Source organism: Acartia tonsa, chromosome 4, assembly GCF_053477335.1.
Source record: "Acartia tonsa isolate MP-2025a chromosome 4, ASM5347733v1, whole genome shotgun sequence".
Classification (NCBI taxonomy): domain Eukaryota; kingdom Metazoa; phylum Arthropoda; class Copepoda; order Calanoida; family Acartiidae; genus Acartia; species Acartia tonsa.
The window spans coordinates 8,598,428-8,619,006 of NC_137263.1; positions in this window are offsets into that span (position 1 = coordinate 8,598,428).

The following is a 20,579-nucleotide window of genomic DNA, read 5'->3' on the forward strand; positions in this document are numbered from 1 at the left end:
CTAATGCAGTCCAAATGGCTACCAAAACTTGAATACAAATCGTCAAATTTAATAAGAGTTAATTATTTTTTAAATAATAGATTTTAATTTATATCTACAAAAATTAAACTCTAAGATCCACATATGATGTTTCTTAGTAAAATTATAAATAAGGACAAATTCTAATCATAGAAAAGCCTCGTTTTTGAAAATCATAACGTGCTTTACTTTCCTACTGGATGAACGAACTGATTAATGTTACGATGCTAAATTGACGACAATTTTCCCCCTGTCATAATATCCACGTATGTTCTACATCCATTCCCAAATTACAGAAAAGCTGCGCTACTCATAAAGAAATCTTGTTATTATACATTAATAATTTGCAGGGGCAAGATCTCGGGAGGGTGAGCTGGGTAACAGCTGATCCCATTATTAAATGTAAATATCAGGTTGACCGTGATATTCTAAACGTCTGTCTTCAATCAAATTAAGACAACTCATACATCCAACATAAGGCCTGATTATAAATAATTCAAAACAAGAAAGACAAAATTCATAAAAAGCAAAAATTATAAAACTAACATATGAATGGTTAAAGTGAGTTAAAGAGTAATCATGGAAATCTCCCCGAACATTTCTGACGATAGAGATTTGAAATTATATAGTAGCTTCCTCTTCTTAAAAATGAAAACAATCAATGTCTTAAAACAATAGGGGATGAAAAAAAGAGAGGCATGCCTTCCCTAATTTGATTTCAGGGGGGTGTTGAGTGTTGACACCTCCCTACAGACGATACTAATAACAAGTATCTAAACGGCCGCAAATATATGACTTCTTTACAGCCAGTGGCGTGCACAGGGTTTTGCCAGGGGGCGTAAATTTGTAGGGGAGGAAATTTTTTTTTTTTTTGTAGGTTTTGACTGTTGGCAACCTTAACACCCTTCTTAAGCTAGAATATGGTTTTAGTTGCCGTTTGCGCTGATCCTAACAAATGTCATCCAGGTCTGTTTTGATTCAATTCAAGACAGGTGTGTAGCAGCATGCTTCTCATACAAATACTTCTTTGTGAGACCACCTTCACTTCTGTGGCAAATTTAATTTTGCTAAGTCTGGCCCTCAAAATGTTTACAAATATACCCTTTCTTTTACTTCCATTAAAATACATTGTATAAAATATTTGCTTCAGTTTTTAAACTTTAAATTGTAAAAATAAAAAATAAAAATTTTACAAGCACCCCCCCAAAGTCTTAAAAATTAGTTTCAGAGAACACTCTTGATTGTGTGTGCGTGTCTGTGTGAGCAAGCATAAATAAATAGTGTATGTATGTGTGTGAATGCGTGTGTGTGTGTGTGTGCGTTGGCCAATGAGGCTGAAAAAATAACAAGGAGTGAGAGCGCATACATGATCTGAGCGCAGGAGCAGTTGACCGGACAATCATCTAGACACACACACTCACACACTCAAATATCATTTCATATCACTCATCAACTACACAACATATTATTATGCAGTAAAAACAGATAAATGCCCAAATTAACATTTTCATTCTATACACATTCTTATCATCTTAGGTTGATGATTTAAGGGTTCAAAGGTGTTTACAGACATTTTTATGGCCCTAAATGATGTATTATCCTTGTAAACCCATATTTATGTTTTCTTTAATGAAGATTAAAGTTTATTTTGACATCTGTAGGAAATAAACATTAATTAACAGGTTATATACAGGCTGTAAATATAAAATGTACTGTATGAAAAGTAAAAAAAAATGTTTTGGTATTTTATATTGAAATGTTTTGTGGAGAATTCTAAATAAAAACTTAATCATTTGAAAATTTTATTTATAATATTTCTAAGGGATCCTGAACAGCTAGAGGAGTGGAAGGATCGTTTTGCCTAATCCCCAATGGAGAAAATTGTAACTCAAAACGCACCAATGATGAATATTTTTAATAGATTTGTCTCAGCGCTTCACAACTGTTGGATGTAATTTTCCAGATGTTAGATGTAATTAATATCTTGTCTTAATTATCTGGGAATTATGTAACAATTAAATTATGACATGGAATATTTCTTATTTATAGAACGGATTAAAAGATTGTGTATATGTGACGGACATGTCCTCATTATGGATTAGCTGCTGTCTGAAAATAAATTGTAAATTGATTCAATACTTCAGTTCTGGTTAGGTTAGGTTATATGGTACTAGGTAGCTTCGCAGGGTTAGGGCATCTTATGTATAAGCCCCGCATGGTTAGAGCTCACCCATAGAGGTTAGGCATAGGTAAAAACGACCCTCCCCCTTTATTTTCGAATAATTTCCAAAACAAGGTGATGGGGGTAGGGGGTATCAGTCCCCAACGGGCCAATAGTGGAAAAGCAACAATAATGAATTTTTAAATTGGTAAGTTACATTATCGAATGTAAAAGAATAGTTTACTAATTGTAGAAAATAATTATCAAAAGAACAAAAATGAGACAAAAGAGACAAGATAAAGAAAAGCGATTGACCTGTGTTTTAGAATAGCTCGAGTAAAAAAAAACTTGAGGTTTTAGAGGTTTTTAACTTTGTAGGCCGGATATCCTATAAATAAAAAATAATGGAATATGTGTCCTAAACTCTTAAACGCTGAAGCAATATGCCAACCTTAAAATTTGACTATTTGACATTTCATAAAAGTCACCATGTGACTGGATCTTTTTCATTAAAAGTTTGTTTTCCTACATAATCATAAATGAGCAATACCATTAATATCCAAATAAAATCGCAATACAATTAATGGTAATATTTTTTATAATAACTGCATAAATAGTTTGCCAGGTTTAGGTTTTCTTCTTAAAATGCAGACTGGACTGATGAAAAATACCTTTTACAAATCACAAGATTAGAAAAAAAGTCTTTTTTTTGTCTGTTTCAGAATAATTTCCCACGCCCTTGCTAATGACAAAATATGCGAGAAAAAGCTTTTGATACAAAGAAACTATCTCAAGTTCGACACGGACAAAAAATGGCCGTGAATTGAGAATTATTTACTTTATCTGAATGCCTAATCTTTACTCTTGGCAACCTGCGGGAACAGTTACAAGAATTGAAAGAAAGAAAGAAAGAGAGAGGAGTTGCTTAGGGGAGTGGAGAGAAAGGAGAGGAGTTTTATCAGGGATGAGGGAGAAGTAAAATAAATTTAATGTCCTGATAATACCTTAGATTAAATAAAAAAAATTCTTTCTAGAATGGACTCTAAAACCTGTTAGTTAATGGTAACTAATGAAGTACATCTACCCGCGACCGTGGCTCAACACGTAGCGTATCGGCTCGTCGTCGGGAAGGTGATAGGTTCGAATTTCACCGCGTCATAACTAAAGACGTTAAAAATGGTTCCTACTGCTGCTATGTCAGGTGCGCGACATAAATAGTTAGAGTAGGGGGAATGCCTTGGCCCAAAACAGGCGCAACTCACTACCATGCACAGTTAGGACTTCGCAGACAAAGGTCGTTCAATCAAAGGGTTGGTTGTCTGATGGGCAAAAGGATGCTTTACACCGCAATCATAGGGCTTACGGCTGACAACCCTATCCCATATCCATAAAAAAGCCACATTGTTACAGAAACACTGACAAATTGTCAGAGGCCTATGCTCCCCATGTGGAGTAAAGGGCTTGTTACTGTTTTTTTTTAATGACTTACATCTACTCTAAACTATGTTCCGTATGTCCAAGCTTTTATGGTAACTTTTTGATTAGATGACATATTTTATAAATTCAATATTAATTTTGTTTGGTGAATTTTTGACTATACTCTCCGAGAAATAATTTTTAATTGCTCCACTTTATATCACAAATGCTGTTGGTTTGTTATTTTACGCCTATATTAGACAATTTTTGCATGTCAAAAATTTTTACATCCCTAAACCCTGAGCTGTGTAGGCCCGAAGTTATTTCTCTTCTATCCACTTTCTTATTGTTTTTTTCCCCGTGTTGTAACCCCGCCCCTTTTTCACACAGATAATCCTTTTCCTGTCCTTTCAACCCCTAGTGTACAAGAGCAATTATTTTAAGTCTAAGCTTTTTCCTTAAAAAAACTTTAATTAACAAAAATCAAAATTAACAATTCAATAATGAATTCAAAAATTTTGATTCATATTTTTGTTTGCCTTACAATAGACAATAAAAGCTGCTTCACCCCTAGCCTCTTAGGGCATATAATATAGAAAAAATAGCTTAAAACCTTCCATTGACATTTATAAAGTTCCCTGAAATACTTATATACCTTCCCTAGACCTAAAAGAAGCTTCACTGTAAAGCAGTGCATATAGGTTCTCTGGTTAGCGAGTTCCTTCGATACAGACAGGCAGACACATAGAAATCCTGTTCCACTTATAAAAGGATATTATTTTTTTTAAAGATCATAGTAATAAAGACTTATCAGGCAGCTAGGCCCCTAATCCAGTAGTTGTTAAAAAGCAATTTCATGGTATAGCTTATGCATATAAAAAAGTTCTTAAATTTTTATAATTTTTTTAAGGGTCCGCTCGCTGTTGACCTGTCAACTAACTGTCAGTCAACCCTTGATGCGTGTAGTCACACTACAATACTGAGATACACGTAATTAAACAAAAAGACACAAATTTAATAAAATTATCTAATTTATCATAACAATTTGCTATTATTTAAACAAAAATTTAAATACTTTTTAGATAAAAATAAACTTTTTTTTTATTAATAAAAAAATATATTTCCATTAATGTCTACAAACAGGACAGATTACGTTCATAGATGCGTAGATGTACAATAGAATGAATATCATAATCCTTATGTAAAATTAAAAGGATGTCTGTACCAAAGGATCTCGCTAACCGATCAACCGAAATGGTCTTTCTTGACAATTATATAGCTTCTCAAAGGAGAGGGTAACAAGTCGAACACAGTAATAGTGTCTGACTGATTATGACGTAACAAAAAAAAATAGCCAATGAGAGGCCGTTATTGACCAATGGTAAAATTTATAGTGGCCTCTCATTGGCTAATTTTTTTGTTACGTCATAATCAGTCAGACACTATTACTGTGTTCTAACAAGTCCCTTCCAAGAGAAACGCACTTCGAAATAAATGCACCCCCTCTCCCCCCCCCAAAAAAAAGGGGTTATATATATATATATATATACTGATTTAATTTTATTGAACTACCCCTCCTGGAAATATTTTTGTTGGAAAGAGGGAATTAGTCAGTCAGTGAGGATAGCGCTGATAATTGGTAACATAGGTATTAGTCAGGTTTTAGGCTACTTGAAGACGGTCCATTTTAATCTCCACAAACGAAGTAAACAAGGAAAAGAGTTATTCGGTACTTTCAAGCAAAGTGTCTTTTGAACATTAATATCCTCTCCCTTATTTTTGAAATGAATAGAAATATAAATGGGAGAAATTTAGTATTTTTCTACAATACTTAACCTCTGGGAAACTAACCCAGTGGGGGTGTAACTCTCTGGGACTACCTAGTACCTAATTTGACTAAAAGTAATAAACAAACACACTAAAAACTAAGCGTCCTCACTTTTAATCTAAAGTTAAGGTAGGGTGGGTAACGTGGCTATCAGTGCTCAACAAGGGACTTTGTGTGAAAGCGCCAGTTTTTCTTCTCATTACTAAATATTTTTTTTGTTTTGGTGGAAAAAAAGGATGTCGTCAAACCACTCACTAATTTCTAATATCTGTAGCAAAAAAAGTAGTAGTAGTAGATTTTATAATATAAAAGAAGACACTAAAATGATATACGATACAATAATCATAAGTATATTCATAATTACATACTTTCATATTAGTGTTGCTTCTGTTTTTACATTAACAGCTAAATATAATATCGCGCGAGAGGTGATGTCTCTAGCTGTTGAAAAAGATAACTTCTATGTTTCTAAAGCAGAGTAGTCATTTCTTTCATCGTATTATAAACGGCTTTCCGCGGATATAGAATGTACAATTATAAGATTAGGTTTTTTAGCCCCGAGGTGCCGAAGTCACCGGCTAAAAAAACTGGTTTTATTCTTATGATAGTACATTTTTATATTCGTAGAAAGCTGGATATAATACGATGATAGACATAGTTTTTTCGTATTGATGAGAACCGGTTCCTATCCACCGGATTCGAATGAATACGAGAAATATATTTTCTGTCCCGTTTTCCCTGAAAACCATAATTTTAATACTTAAATCAATCTATTATTAACTAAATTGGAAGTTACAAGATACTTAATATCAGCTGATAGTTCCTGCCAAAAAGAAATGTACCAATGACAATCAGTAAAATAGAATATCACCTTTGTTGCCCTATAATAGTTATTTCTCGTATCGTATTATAAATGGCTTTCCGCGGATATAGAATGTACAATTATAAGATTAAAACTAGTTTTAATCTTATCATTGTACATTTCTATTAGGGTTGGGCCGGATATCCGGCCATTTTCAATGTCCGGCCGGATACCGGATATTGAAACTATCCGGCCGGATATCCGGCTCTATAATTTTTTATACTTTACACCAAAAATCTCTGCTTTTTAAATTTAAAATGGCTATAATTTTCTTATTATTGAAGCTAGAAGTACATTTTTTCTGAACAAGTTTAACTTTATGTAAATTTATATAAGATTTTTGATGAAATTTTTTTTTGCTTCTTTAATATCTGGTAATTTGGCCGGTTATCCGGCCGGATATCCGGTAATTTGGCCGGGTAACCGGATATTTGCCGGATATCCGGCGTTGGCCGGATATCCGGCCGGTTACCGGATATCCGGCATTTAAAATCAGCCGGATATCCGGTATCCGGTATCCGGCCAAAAAAGTATCCGGCCCAACCCTAATTTCTATATGCGTAGAAAACTGGATATAATACGATGCTAGACATAGTTTTTTCGTATGGATGAGAACCGGTTCCTATCCACCGGATTCGAATGAATACGAGAAAATATATTATACAATTTAAATGATCTATATAGAACCAATAGAGTAAAACAATAAAGGGGGGAAGTGGTTAAATAACTATATGTTTCCAACCCGAGGACCCTGTGCCGACTTATATTGGGTATTTGAAAATTAACCAATAGCGTCGGGAATATTAATACAGATAAGTAGGACGAATGGTTACGGACCCAACATATAAAATCCTCAGAATGAAAAATACAGATAGGTAGCTACAAAAGAGCAGAAAGCAATTTGCTAGCAGACGAAAAATGTCCCAAACAGGTTAATCCTGGCAGTTGTCTGGTTATGCATCTTTATTTATAGATTTATTATCGATCCTATGACAAAGCTAAATTGCCTGATATTTACATCTATAGTCATCTATACTCATTCAACATAAAACTTTAATAAAACCCATGCGATTCAGTTCACGTTCCTATTTATATTGTTATATGTTGATATAATAACAGTTAAAAGCATTAAAACAGAATTATAAGGAATTTGCACTATTTTTTAAATGAAAATAAAAATTTGAATAGATTATCGATTAAACATTTAAATTTATCGTTAAAAAAATGCCAGCTATTTTACACATCACCACACAAGTAATGGCTTAATGTTTGTCAAATAAAATGCATCTTATTTTTGCTGAGAATTTAGAAAAAATAAATCCCAATATATTTGTTTTGGATAATGAATAAACTTAAAAACTTTTTGCCGTGGAAATTAGAAAATTGGCATTGAATTGCATAAAAATTGACATTTTATTCTTTTTAAGAGCGAAACTTTTATAAATGTAGGATTATAAATTATAAAACAGCTTACATTTATATTAACTTTAAACTTCAATAAAAGATAATTTTTTAAATACATATATTAGGCCTATAGCCTAGCATTGGAGTTAGGTTATTAAATGTATTGATTTAGAAGAATATGAATAAGACTTCCAGGCTAGCCTCAGAAATTTAACATGATTTTGCCCATTGTCTCTCTTATATAAAATTTGCTTCTATTCTCATAATTGTTGGTGTTTGTATACTTTTTTTTAACTTTGCTATTACAGAAATAATTGTCCTTGTTATTTAACACATGCAGTTACAGTTTATTGAATTTAGAGTGCAGATAAATTGTTATGAAAATACTTAGGATAACATGCAACTAAATTACAAGATAAATGTATATTAAAAGCAATATCTCGTATTATTTATAATGCCCCATGATTTGTTTGTTATTAAAATATTATACAAAATATTCAATTGAATCATTTTAATAAAACGAACAGTTAGTAGAATCCAAACATGGATGACGGCATCATTAAGTCCAGGCAGATGGAAGGAAAAAGTTTATATTACAGCTAGACAGACAGATATAGTTAGTTGTAGAGTAGATGCTAAGTGGTCATGTCAATTTGCACACAAATTTTCTGCCGTCTATCTTTGGCGAGAAAAACATATTTTCTTCCCAGATGGTATGTATTTTAGATCAGAACTGATACACTGACAAGTTACAACATAAATAAGTATTATAAATTAATCTTTTTAAAAAGTTAAGAAAAGTTAATACTATATTGACTAAAGGTTTAAAATTAGTTCATTCAAAGTTTATAGGTATTCCCTCGCTCGTTGTTAAAAAGGTGATAGGTTCGAGTGTCCGCTAAAATGCAACCAAGCTAGACTTAATAACTGGAAATGAGTTTGATAAAATTAGTAATAATAGTGGAAATGCCTTTGCTCATAAGCAGAAGAAACTAATTACCAATTCCAATTGCCATAGAATAAAATTGAGTGTACTGACAGGGTAATTACGGTAAGGGTAAAGTCTATAAACAGATTATTTCATTAAAAGGTATGGGTGGGGTTAAATAGGGTACATTCTAATTGCATGTGAAAAATGTGCATCTTTATAAACATAAAGTGCAATGCAATGCAATGCACTTTAGAAATATGGGCATAATATTACTTCTACCATAAAACAAAGAAAAATGCACGCGAGAATGCAGGAAAAAATCTAGTTTTTTTTTACAGGGAATAATTTATATTTTGTGAATTCTTTAATGCGGGCTGCAAGATAAATTTTATCAACAACCATAAATAACATTATTTTTGTCTCTTATAAAGTTATCTTCAAGTTTCAAAACCTTAAACATGTAAAGGAAGGACCAATACTAAACTTGCTCTATAAATTCAATAGACCAGTTTTATTAATTTAATCATATTAAATACCGTAGTAAATATTTTTTGTCTCTAGCTTAAAATTTTGACTACAACTGAACATATTGAGTTCTCTATTTTAGGGATGAACCACATTGGTTTCGGTATGGTTTTAGGCTATTATTATTATCATATTTAAGTTTTAGGTTGATTCTAGACAAATTTCTTCTCTGTCCTATCTCTTCCAATACAGAGTCCATAGGTGTTAGGGGCGCAGCCACTAGTTTCATAAAAATACCCACACAACAATTAAAACTTATTTTTTCCAAATATTTAAATATAAAATGAAAACAAAGCCTACAAAAGTTTGATTTAAAACCTGAGTTCTAATACAACAGAAAAAAGTTTCTTCATAAGGCACATAGATGTTTTTAAAAGCGAAGCTTTTCTATAATTAGGGTTGGCCCGTCCGTACGTCACAGTTAGCTCTTTTCGTTAATTTAAACAGGTTAGAATTGGTCTATCGATTCCAAACTTTGCATGATGATTCCTGTATTATCTTGGTACAATTTAAAAAGCGTAGCAATTCTATAATCAATACCAGAATGTCCGTATGTCCATTTTAAACATGTCGATTTTTAACTTTTTTGACAACACATTTTTGTATGTTAAAATTATCCGATTCTTCTGATTTTTTGAAAACTGATTCCTATTACAACAAGGTCCAATGTTATAAGCGAAGCATCTCTATAACCTGATGCATCAATATTCTGCTAATTCAGTTCTGACAATCTACAAGTGTTAATGTTCGTTTGTCCTTCCATTTCAGAGCTTCGCTTTAATGGATGTTGTCATCCTTGTTTTGTTATATTCATATATTAATTGCAAATAAACATTTCTACCAAATGGTTCGCCAAAATACTCGTTGGATGTATTGAAAGATTATTTTTCCTCTTTGTTCATTTTTGAAATCTGAAATGTTTAAAGCAGAAAACTTTTCTATAATTCGAAATGTCCGTCAAGTTTATGAGAAATGTCTTGTGAAGATTCCCTATACCAATGAGCACAAAGAATACAATATCCTTGGTCCGTCAGTCTGTCGGTATAGTTTTGGCGGTAGTTTGATTTCTAAAAAATGTATTTACTTAGTTGCTATTACAGGTAGGAGGCTAATTCTTTCTAATGTACATTTATTCTATTACTCATTTGGTCTGTCAGTCTGTCTGTAATGTTTTAGAACATCACATAAAACTTGTATGTGGGAAATTTGTTTTTTTCTTCTCCTTTTTATCTTAAGAGGCGTATTTTCTTTAAAAAAAAAGTTTATTTTCTGACCAATGCACAATTATTCTTCTAATTACTTTGTCCGAAAGTCTATCGGTACTACTCTGAAATACATTATTTTAAAAAAGAAAAATGTATTTCAAAGATAGAATGAAGAAATTTTGTTTGAAGATTTGTAAGCATCTATACTATACAATTCATCATATTCAACTACTGTTATGCACAGTTTTTACGTACAATTGCTTTGCCCCTCTTAATTTTACATTTAATTGCTTCGCTACTTATTGATTATGTCATCCTTGTTTTATTTTTGTTTTTGTATTAATTTTTTTCATTCTTCTTCTATTTCGTCAAATTATGAGTTAATTAATTCATGATTTTCAGAAAAGCCTGATATTGGTTTTTAGGCTTTTTAGAGGTGTGTTGGCATTAAGTAAAAAGCAAACTCACACTTTTTATGGAGAAGTAAATAATATACAATTTATATCTCAATTTTGCCCTGCAATATTTAATTGCACTTTTCATTGAAGCTTATTATATGGACTTAAGATGTTTGACAGGCACTTTTGAGATTTAATAATTGATTGTTAAATATTTACCCCTAAAAACCAATTTTCTTTGGGTTATTGATATACCTATTTTTGTAGATTAATATATCCAAGGAGCAAATATTCTTTGACATAAATCGACTATTAAACCTATATAAAATGCTTAATAGGGACATGCTTACACAATTAAAAGTACTTATACAGAGGCAATGCTTTTAAAAATGATTTCCTTTTCCATCACGCCGCAAGGATACGCTCTAAATGTAAAAACTCTTTGCTTTTGCAAATAAACTTTTAATAGTCATGATTCTTTCAAATTTTAGGTTAAAATCATGAACATTTAAAATTTTGTAGTACTCTACTTTCCCTTGAAAATAAGCTGCATGATAAAACACAAGAATTTCTACAGTAAGTATAGTATTGTTGTGTGTTAAGGCCTACTCTAAAGATTTGACAGCATTTGAAACAGTTTACACTATATACTATCCATATTGTACATTAGACCTGTTCAGTATTGGTACTTTTAGGATTTTCTGTGTTGCAAAGATATAAGGTAATCAAAACTTTAGCAGTGTATCTTTGCAGGCCATTTAGGCATCTTTCCATTTTAATTCTATAGAAATAGAAATATGCCTTAATGGCCTTTTTTGAAATAGAAGCATACAAACTTCCTTACGGCTTTTATTTCGTAGTAGTCACATGCATCATGTACTAGATGTGTTTTTAAGGAAAACAAATACTTTGCTAAAGTCAATTATTATTATTTGATCAGATCTTAATACACAATATAAATACTACATAGTAGAATATAATTTCTATTTGACTGTATGAAGCTTAAGCTCTCAGTAAGCGCAGGACTGATCAGACTTTACTTTTCATGAAATATCCCAACTGGTAATACCGTGGTTTAAGCTATTTTCATAATATAAACTGTTGGGGAATCACGTAACCCCCCGGTCCTTCTTTTTTGGTGCAAAGCCCACGAGGGCTAAGGACGAAACGACTAGATTAAGCAAAGAGTGCTAATTTTATGATAGAATGCCAAATACTCAAATTATGAAAATACTAAAGATTGTAAATAATGAACAGATCTATTGTACATATACAACATATATTATTATTCCCATACACACTAGAGTATCTGAGTGAAGGAGTTAACAATCCATACAGTCCATAAGTGTTTCTATATCAGAGTTAGTGTTCGTCGTAATAATCACCTAAACAGCTTCAAATCAGCTGTTTTTTATACTCCCATCTTTCCCCTCATTACCCTTCTCCCGATAATAATACAAAAGAGCAGGGGAAGGTCTGGGGAAGGGGTAAGCTGACCGGACACCGATATGTGTGAGTGTTGGCTTGCCGTGGCCTTCAAAATTCTTTTCATACTCCATTCTATTCTATTACATACACCTTAAACAAATTTGGAAAGGGAAAAATATCAAATTATAAAAGCATCATATTCGTGTTTTTTTTTAAATTAGAAAAATCATTTTTCTGTTTTACCAAATTCCAATATTAAATATTTTATAATTTTTATAATGTATGTACACGTATCTTTAATTGTAATTTTGAAATTCATCCTATGCATCTTGGCTTTTAATTCTTGTATACAGATAATTTAAAAATGACAAACATATAAATGTTTCCTAGGAAAATAGAGAAAAATGGAGGGAATGATAAAGAAAATTTGAGATAATTAGACTTATATAATAGATAGATAAGAGAAAGAGAAATTTAGGAGAGTAAGAAGGGGGGAGGGAAGGGGGAGGGCGACCTTGTCTAGTAAAGTCAAATAAGTAAGATTTTTTTCTCGATCCTGCAATATTTTTACATTTCTGTTAACAGTCAACTTTTTTTTTCAACCTTTTGACTGAAATACTATAAATATTTGCTGATTTAAGTTTAAAATATCTAGGTTTATATATCTCCTATTAGGTTTATCTATCTCAAAATATGTATTTATATTTTTTATTCTCAAATCCAAATATATATTTTATAAATATACATTTCTATCTAACCTGCCTAGTCAGTTTTAGAGAAGATATGTAAAATGACAACATCCATAAAAGCGAAGCTCTGAAACGATAGGACACACGGACATTAACACTTGTATAGTGTCAGAACTGAATAATCAGAATATAAATGAATAAGAGTCAAAGCAAAATTGTGAGTGAATTTGTTGAAAAACTTCTTGATACAGGATAATGTTTATGGACATACTTACATTTTTAGGACTTGATTATAGAGTTGCTTTGCTTATAATATTGTACTTTGTTGTCCCATGAATCAGTATACTTAAAATCAGAACATTCGAATAATTAGATCACATAAAAAATTTTGGTAAAAAAGTAAAAAAATCAACTTGTTTAAAATGGACGTACGGACATTCTGGTAATGATTATAGAGTTGCTACGCTTTCTAAATCATACCTAACTTCTACAGGAATCACCATGCAAAGTTTGAAATCGATAGGACAATTCTAACATGCCTAAATTAACGAAAAAAGCTATCTGTCTCAGACGTACGGACGAACGTACGGACCGAGCCTAATTATAGAAAAGCTTCGCTTTTAAAAATGATGAAGGATCAAAACTTTGATTGTAAAAAAAACACAAAAGAATATTCATGTAAGATTGACCAAACAAGAACAATCAAAAGTACAATTGAAATAACATTGTTTTACTTTGTTAATAAACTAGCGGCCTCTAGGTGCACTTGAGATAAGGGAGTGGACCATATTGGTCCAGTGGTTAGCGAGATCCTTTGATACACACAGACAGACAGGCTCATAGACACTCTGTTACTTTTATATAAAGATGATTACACAAAACAGTCACAGAGAACACAGTAATAGTGTCTGACTGATTATGACGTAACAAAAAAATTAGCCAATGAGAGGCCGTTATTGACCAATGGTAAAATTTATAGTGGCCTCTCATTGGCTAATTTTTTTTTGTTACGTCATAATCAGTCAGACACTATTATTGTGTTCAGTCACAGATATTAGAACAGTCACATATACTCACATTGAAGAGATATATCTTTTTTTTGATTTCTTATCATGATCTACTGCATTTTATTCAAATGGTCCTTGTTTTATTATTTTACTAGCGGCAACTCACATAGAGGGTGGGCTAGGGGAAGTGTGGGGATAAGTCGACCATCCCCAACTTTCAATTTTAGTTTTTAAAAGAGAGAGCAAAAAGTATTTTTTTTTCGTGGTAGGGCTTATTTTCGAGGTGCAATTTCTCATGGGAGGATGGTCATTGGTCGTATCCTCCTATAAACATATTTATAAACCTTCCTAGAACCTCTAATTAGATATCTATATCGGTTCAGCGGTTTGCGAGATTCTGCGGTACAAACAGATAGAAATCCTGTTAATTTTATACATACAACACGATTGACCAAAAATAAGAAATTAAAAAAAAATACACGTAGAAAATTATTAACCCTTAAATATCAAAACAATAAATTAAAAGAATTTAAAAAAAATGACTTTATTTGTTGTGTTGACTAGCTGCGCCTGATATTAATGAACGCATCGCATAAAGAGAAGGATAAATGTAAAATTTAGCTATAAATTAGGTGACACAGTCAAATAAAATTGGAAGGAACAATCATATGTTCTAAAAGGATTGAAATAATAGAATTGTAACTAACATTCTAGCAAATTTAATTTCCATAAGAATAGCTATGGTTAAAAATTTGATATTATTAACTAGATTACCTATGTCTCAACATTTTAAAATTTAAAGTTTTTATAGAAACTTTTAAAGTGAAATTGTTATGAAATGTATTTTCTAAATATTTTTTTTGGCTGACTCTATATCAGTTTGAAAATATTAAGAAAAAAACTTAATGATAAACTTTCTCAGAACTCGTTGGGTTAACTTAGACGCTTTTATTTTTATTATTTTTCCTTTCCGACTTATGATGGGTTTAAAATATTGAGAGAAAAGACCTCACAGATAAACTTTCAAAAAATCATTATTTTTTATTTTTTTTGCCCTTCCAGGAATAATATACTGTGCGGGAGGCCTCCAGAGTTCTTAATACAAAACAACTCAACAACAAAACAAAATAATTTAGATTAGCCTTTATGCAATTTCTCCAAGGAAAAACTGTCAGAATCTGAGAGAGAGAACAAGGACGATCACCTACAGTAAAAGCTATTCATATGACAAGTATTTTCAGGATGTTTGTCTAAAATTCAGTTATTTAAATTTTTGACTTAGTGTGTGAATACCTAAAAGGTTTGTTAAACCTATTATCTATAGGCTTCGTATTCCAAAGGGGAAGAAAAGCCTAAAAATATCCCGAGATACAAATGTATGGATGAATCATCATGGGACCTATGTGAAGCTTCCCTATGATTGAGAGCTAAATCAGTTCTGTAGATAGCAAAATTTTAAAGGACTCTCAAAAAAGCATTATTACTTTTTAGTAGGGGTTAAAGGGCAAAAAAAATTAAAGATTTAAAAAATAGAAACATGGGAGTTGTCATGCTTAAAAATAAAACTAGCCAACACATTATAAAAATATGTTCAGTAGTTATTGAAATCTTAAGCCACAGACCAAAAAATGTTTTTACTTTATATTTATAACTAGCGAATTCGCCCCTAGCCTTGCCTTTTTTGGAAGGGTTTGGAGTGTCCCACCCCCCAAGAAAATAGTTATAAACCTTTCCGGATTCTATGAGAAGCTACCCTGTAAAGGAGAACCCGATCGGTTCAGTGGTTAGCGAGATCCTTCGCTACAAACAAGCAGACAAACAAACAAACAAACAGACAGATAGACATCGTTCTACTTTGTATTATTGATAAAATGAAAAAAAAGAATAGTGCTAATTAAAACAATATCAAATGTATCTAAAAAAAACAGTAACGTCAGACTGACACACACAGGAATCTTGTAAAGTCGATTCACTTCTTTTTTGGAGAAAAAACTTGGGCGTGATAGAGAAAAACTAGAATGGGAAATGGGGAAGAGGCATGGGATAAAGTAAAAAATATTGACCACAATATACAGAATATTATCTCTTTCTTTATCTACCTTAAATATTTAGAATAGAAGTAGAATAGAAAATTATTTTGATACGGCGTCCATTAGTTTGTTAAAGCAAGTTAACAATAATTCTGATCAGAGCACAACTAAATATGGTGTATAATAGAGGTAATAGATTAGATATACAATTTTACCTTAGCATTAGCTACCACGAGATCTTATTTTGGTGGATCTTTGAACCAAATCAAGCTTAATGATTTACATGATGTTAAGTCCTAACTGTACATGGTAATGAGTTGCTCCGGTTTTGGGCCAAGGCATTCTACTCTTACTATATATGTCGCGCACATGACATAGCAGCAGCAGGAACCATTTTTGACGTCTTTTCTTAAGACGCGGTGTAGGCCCAAGATTATAACCTATCACCTTCACAAAAATGAGCGGATGCGCTGCGTGTTAAGCCACAGTTGCTGGTTCATATCATATATACACTTAAAGGTTCCAAACTTGACAGACAGTATGCCCTGCGTCTGTGTGTGGAAGTTAGTTAATGAATACCTGTTTAAACAAGAAAGTTATACCCAGTTTCCTTATTTATTTGGACGTAGGGACAGACAGACAGTAAAAGAATTTGGTCTATCCTTTTACTTTTGACATTCCTTTGAAATTGAAAGGGATGGAATGGATATGTTTCTTTGGGGTTGTAAGATAAGGATTACTAATATAGTAGTTTATAATAAACATTTTGACCACTGAAGAACCAATAAAATAAATGTCTTCAGGTAAGTTTAATCTATTTTTAATTATTAATTATTTTCAATATATTTTTTGGCATAGAGGGTATCTCCTTAGCATACTCAGAAGGCTATCTGCCTGTTTCTGTGATGTATATACGCATAAACTTTAGCAACGGCCAACCCAGGTTATAAAAGTATTTGTATGCTTATGTTGAAATACATATCTAAACCATAGTTGCATATTTCGTAAGGGGTGAAGATTCTACCCTACACAGTACACATCCCCCTAAGAAGCCCATAATTGGTCCTTAACGTATCAATTAATTGTATAGTCCTTCTTTATTTTAAAGAAATTCAATTAAATGAATTTTGTGAATAGCACCTGTCCCACCATCCCCAATCCTCGGGTGATTGTAATCATCCTTGTTGATATATATATTTTTTTTTTTATAAAAAAATGATATTTAAACCAGGAAAAAATATTTTTATTTAACTTTGCAACGAATTAAAATATCCAAATTTAGTGGCATGACATCAGTTTTTATGCTTATTTACAAAGTCATATAAAAATATTAGATTTCGTGTTTCTGTGAGCGTGTTTTTTGCAGCGACGCTGCTCCCAAAGTCTTGCATTATTTATTCTTACTGATTTGTGGTTGATAATTCTCTTTTTCTTTGTTTGTATTTATATAAAACTCATAAATACGTGGAAATGCAATCTACCAATAATTTACTGTTCATAGTGTGTTTTTGTTCTAATGGCAAAATCTTTTGGTTTGACGACCGGTGCGCCTCTAGCTTCCAGGGGATGTGGTGCAAAACTAGCCTCAAAGCATCCTAAGATTTAAACTTTATAAAAGTAGTCTTTAAACCATCCTGGTACCTCTGTAAGATTTTCCTAAACCAAATCTTACGTAATGATGTGTAGAATACATAATTAAACACAATTCAGACAACCAACCCTTAGATTGCACGTCCATGGTAATGAGTTGTGCCTGTTTTGGACCAAGGTATTCCCCATACTCTAACTATATTAGTTATAACACAGTGTTGGGATGTGATTCAAACCTATCACCTTCCCGTCAACGAGCGGATGAGCTACGTGTTACACCGCAGCTGCGGGTAAGACGGTCTTCATGGACAACAACAAAAACATATCATAGGGTATTAAAGCTGCGAGCCTATTACACACATTATTCCTTGTTATTGTATATTTGTGTGTGGTAAAATTAACCTCTCTCGTTCATATCCATTTTCAGTGGATTATAATACTTTGAGAATAGGGTTAATGTGGCAGCAAAATTACGGGTGCGATCACATTTGTATTCATTCACATTTTTGGTCTTGTCAATTTGTTGTTAGGCGGTCAGCTTGAGTTTCTTAGGATTTGTAACTTATAAAGTATAACCTGGATTATCTCTAGAGGATAAATCGGGTCTTATAACGGTGTATCTTTAAACTGAATTTTGGTAATAAAGTTCATGATTACGTGGCAAAACTTCCTACAGATTGCATGACCTTTGCCTAAAGTCCTTACTAGGTAGGCTAAGTAATTACGCCTGTCTTAATAAAAGTAGGAACAATTTTGAATGTCATTAGTTCTGACAAAGGGTTGAGTCGAGATTCGAACCCATCTCCTCTCCGACGACGAGAAGGTGAGCTACAATAGTCGTGGGTTGGGAGTCGCGTGGGACACCTTTTATATGGGAAAGATACCAGCTATGGAAAAAGCTTCAGACGGATCCCTCTCAACTAAACATGGGACACAAAAATATTTACCAATTTGATAACTAGATGTGTTACCAAATTGTCATAACTATACTATTCTTGTTTTTGTCTTTAGCTTAAGATTTAAATAACTACTGACATTATTGAGTTATCAATTTAAGGAAAGCTTCATATAGGTCCTGAGGTGGTTTAGGCTATTTTTGTTTAGAATTAAGCCTTCGTATGGTTTTATGCTATTTTTCTAGCATATTCTTAGCCATTTGAATAGATGATAGGGGCACATACACTATTTCTTTATAAAACTAAAATATAAATATTTACAATATGATGTACTTTCGATGTTCCGATCCTATGTGAAATGTTGCACTGCTGAAAATCACAAATTTTGCATTTGCACATTTTGCGATCATCCGCAAAAAAAGTAATACAGGGATTTGAATGGGGGGTGGGGGGGTGTTGTGGGATTGTAGAAGGGGTGGGGTATAAATAATAAAACTAAAAGATGGCGAGGGATAAGAATATTGAAAGAGAAAAGAATATGCATGCAATCAGGGATCTAAAGGGATAAGACAATGTCCGATAATGCTAACACAAAATTACCCCTTCTGTAGATGAAAATTAGTTGTTGAAAAGTTTGAAAACTCAACATAATGAAGCAACTAATCAAAATTCACCAAAGTCTTCAAAGTTATTAAACCGAAAAGAAATTGTTATTATAAACTTTGGGGACTAGTGTAATAAACAGCCAAGTGTCCCTTCTCTCTTTCTCTCTGTGCATACAATGCAGTTTCACTCAATGTAAAATGAATTAAGGCAAAATAGGTTTCAACATATATTCACCTATTTAACCACAAGCAGAGTATTTTTCAATATTTAGGAAATGAAAGATTTTTAAAAAAAATGTGGGAAAGGAGAAAAAAAGAGTTCAAAGTCACGTTAGGTTCATGTTGGTGTTGTTTAGGTTCCAAAAATTCAAATTTGAGAGAATTAGATCAATTAAGATTTCAATAAAAACTAATATCAATAAAACGCATAAAAAATGATATAAATATGAAGAACAGCTGATTTGATCAAAATAATCTTAATAAGAAATTTCAGTAGCCTAACTCAAGTTTCTGCTTACAAACGGACGTACGAACGTAAAAAAGTAGTTCACAAAGTTCTTATTACGGGAACAGAACCCTTTTAGAGATTTAATAGTCCCAAAAGGAAAATGGCTAGAAATGGATATAAAAATAAAATAAAATGATAATGTATCTCAATTTGTTCTGGAAATCTATTTTAAAGTTTTTGGCTACAATAGTTTGTTAAATATTGAAACCGTTAAAATCAAAGCGAAACAAAATAGAATATAAAATGTGTATATGTAACAGAATCAATAATAGTATATAATATGTAATAAAAAAACCTGGATGACAACATCCATAAGTAAAGAAGCATAGAAATAAAAATCAGTTACAAAAAAATTATCTGGAAAGGGTAAAAATTTATGCTGCCTACCTAAAATATCAGCTGAAATTTCCTCTATTACAGTAAGCTTCCTAAAAAGCATTACGGACAAACCTACGGACCAAGATAAATATATTTTTAGTAGATTTATCATGCAACATAATCTTCACAATAAATTTAAGTAATCTTTCTTAAATAGCTGCTGATATAAAAATATATTTTTTAATTTGATGTCCCCATCTAGCATTACTGCCAGACCGATAGACCAAGTGAGTAATATATATTTGTTATTTATCAGCCGTCTATGGCTAATATCTGTGGATACCACATTTAGGACATATGGACAGACGAACATACTGTCGGACAGACAATAGTACGATCAGATGAATTGAGTAAAATAAGTTTAGCTACCCATACATTTATAAGATATTTGAAGATATCAACTTGAATTAAATCTGCTTGGTAGCAGCTAACGAGTTAACGTAGCGCATCTGGATTGTAAGAAAAGGTATGTAATCGAACCTTGGGCAAAACCGCTTCATAACTAAACAATTAAAAATGATGCCTATGGTTACAAAGTTCAAAGTTTGACATTATTAGTTGTAGGAGTATGAATGCCTTAGCCAAAAACTGACACAACAATGCACAGTTAGGAATCTAATACAAAGATTGTGCAATCAAATAGTTATTTGTCTGTTAGGATGTTAGGCCGCGTAATCATCTACTTCATTTATATGATTTT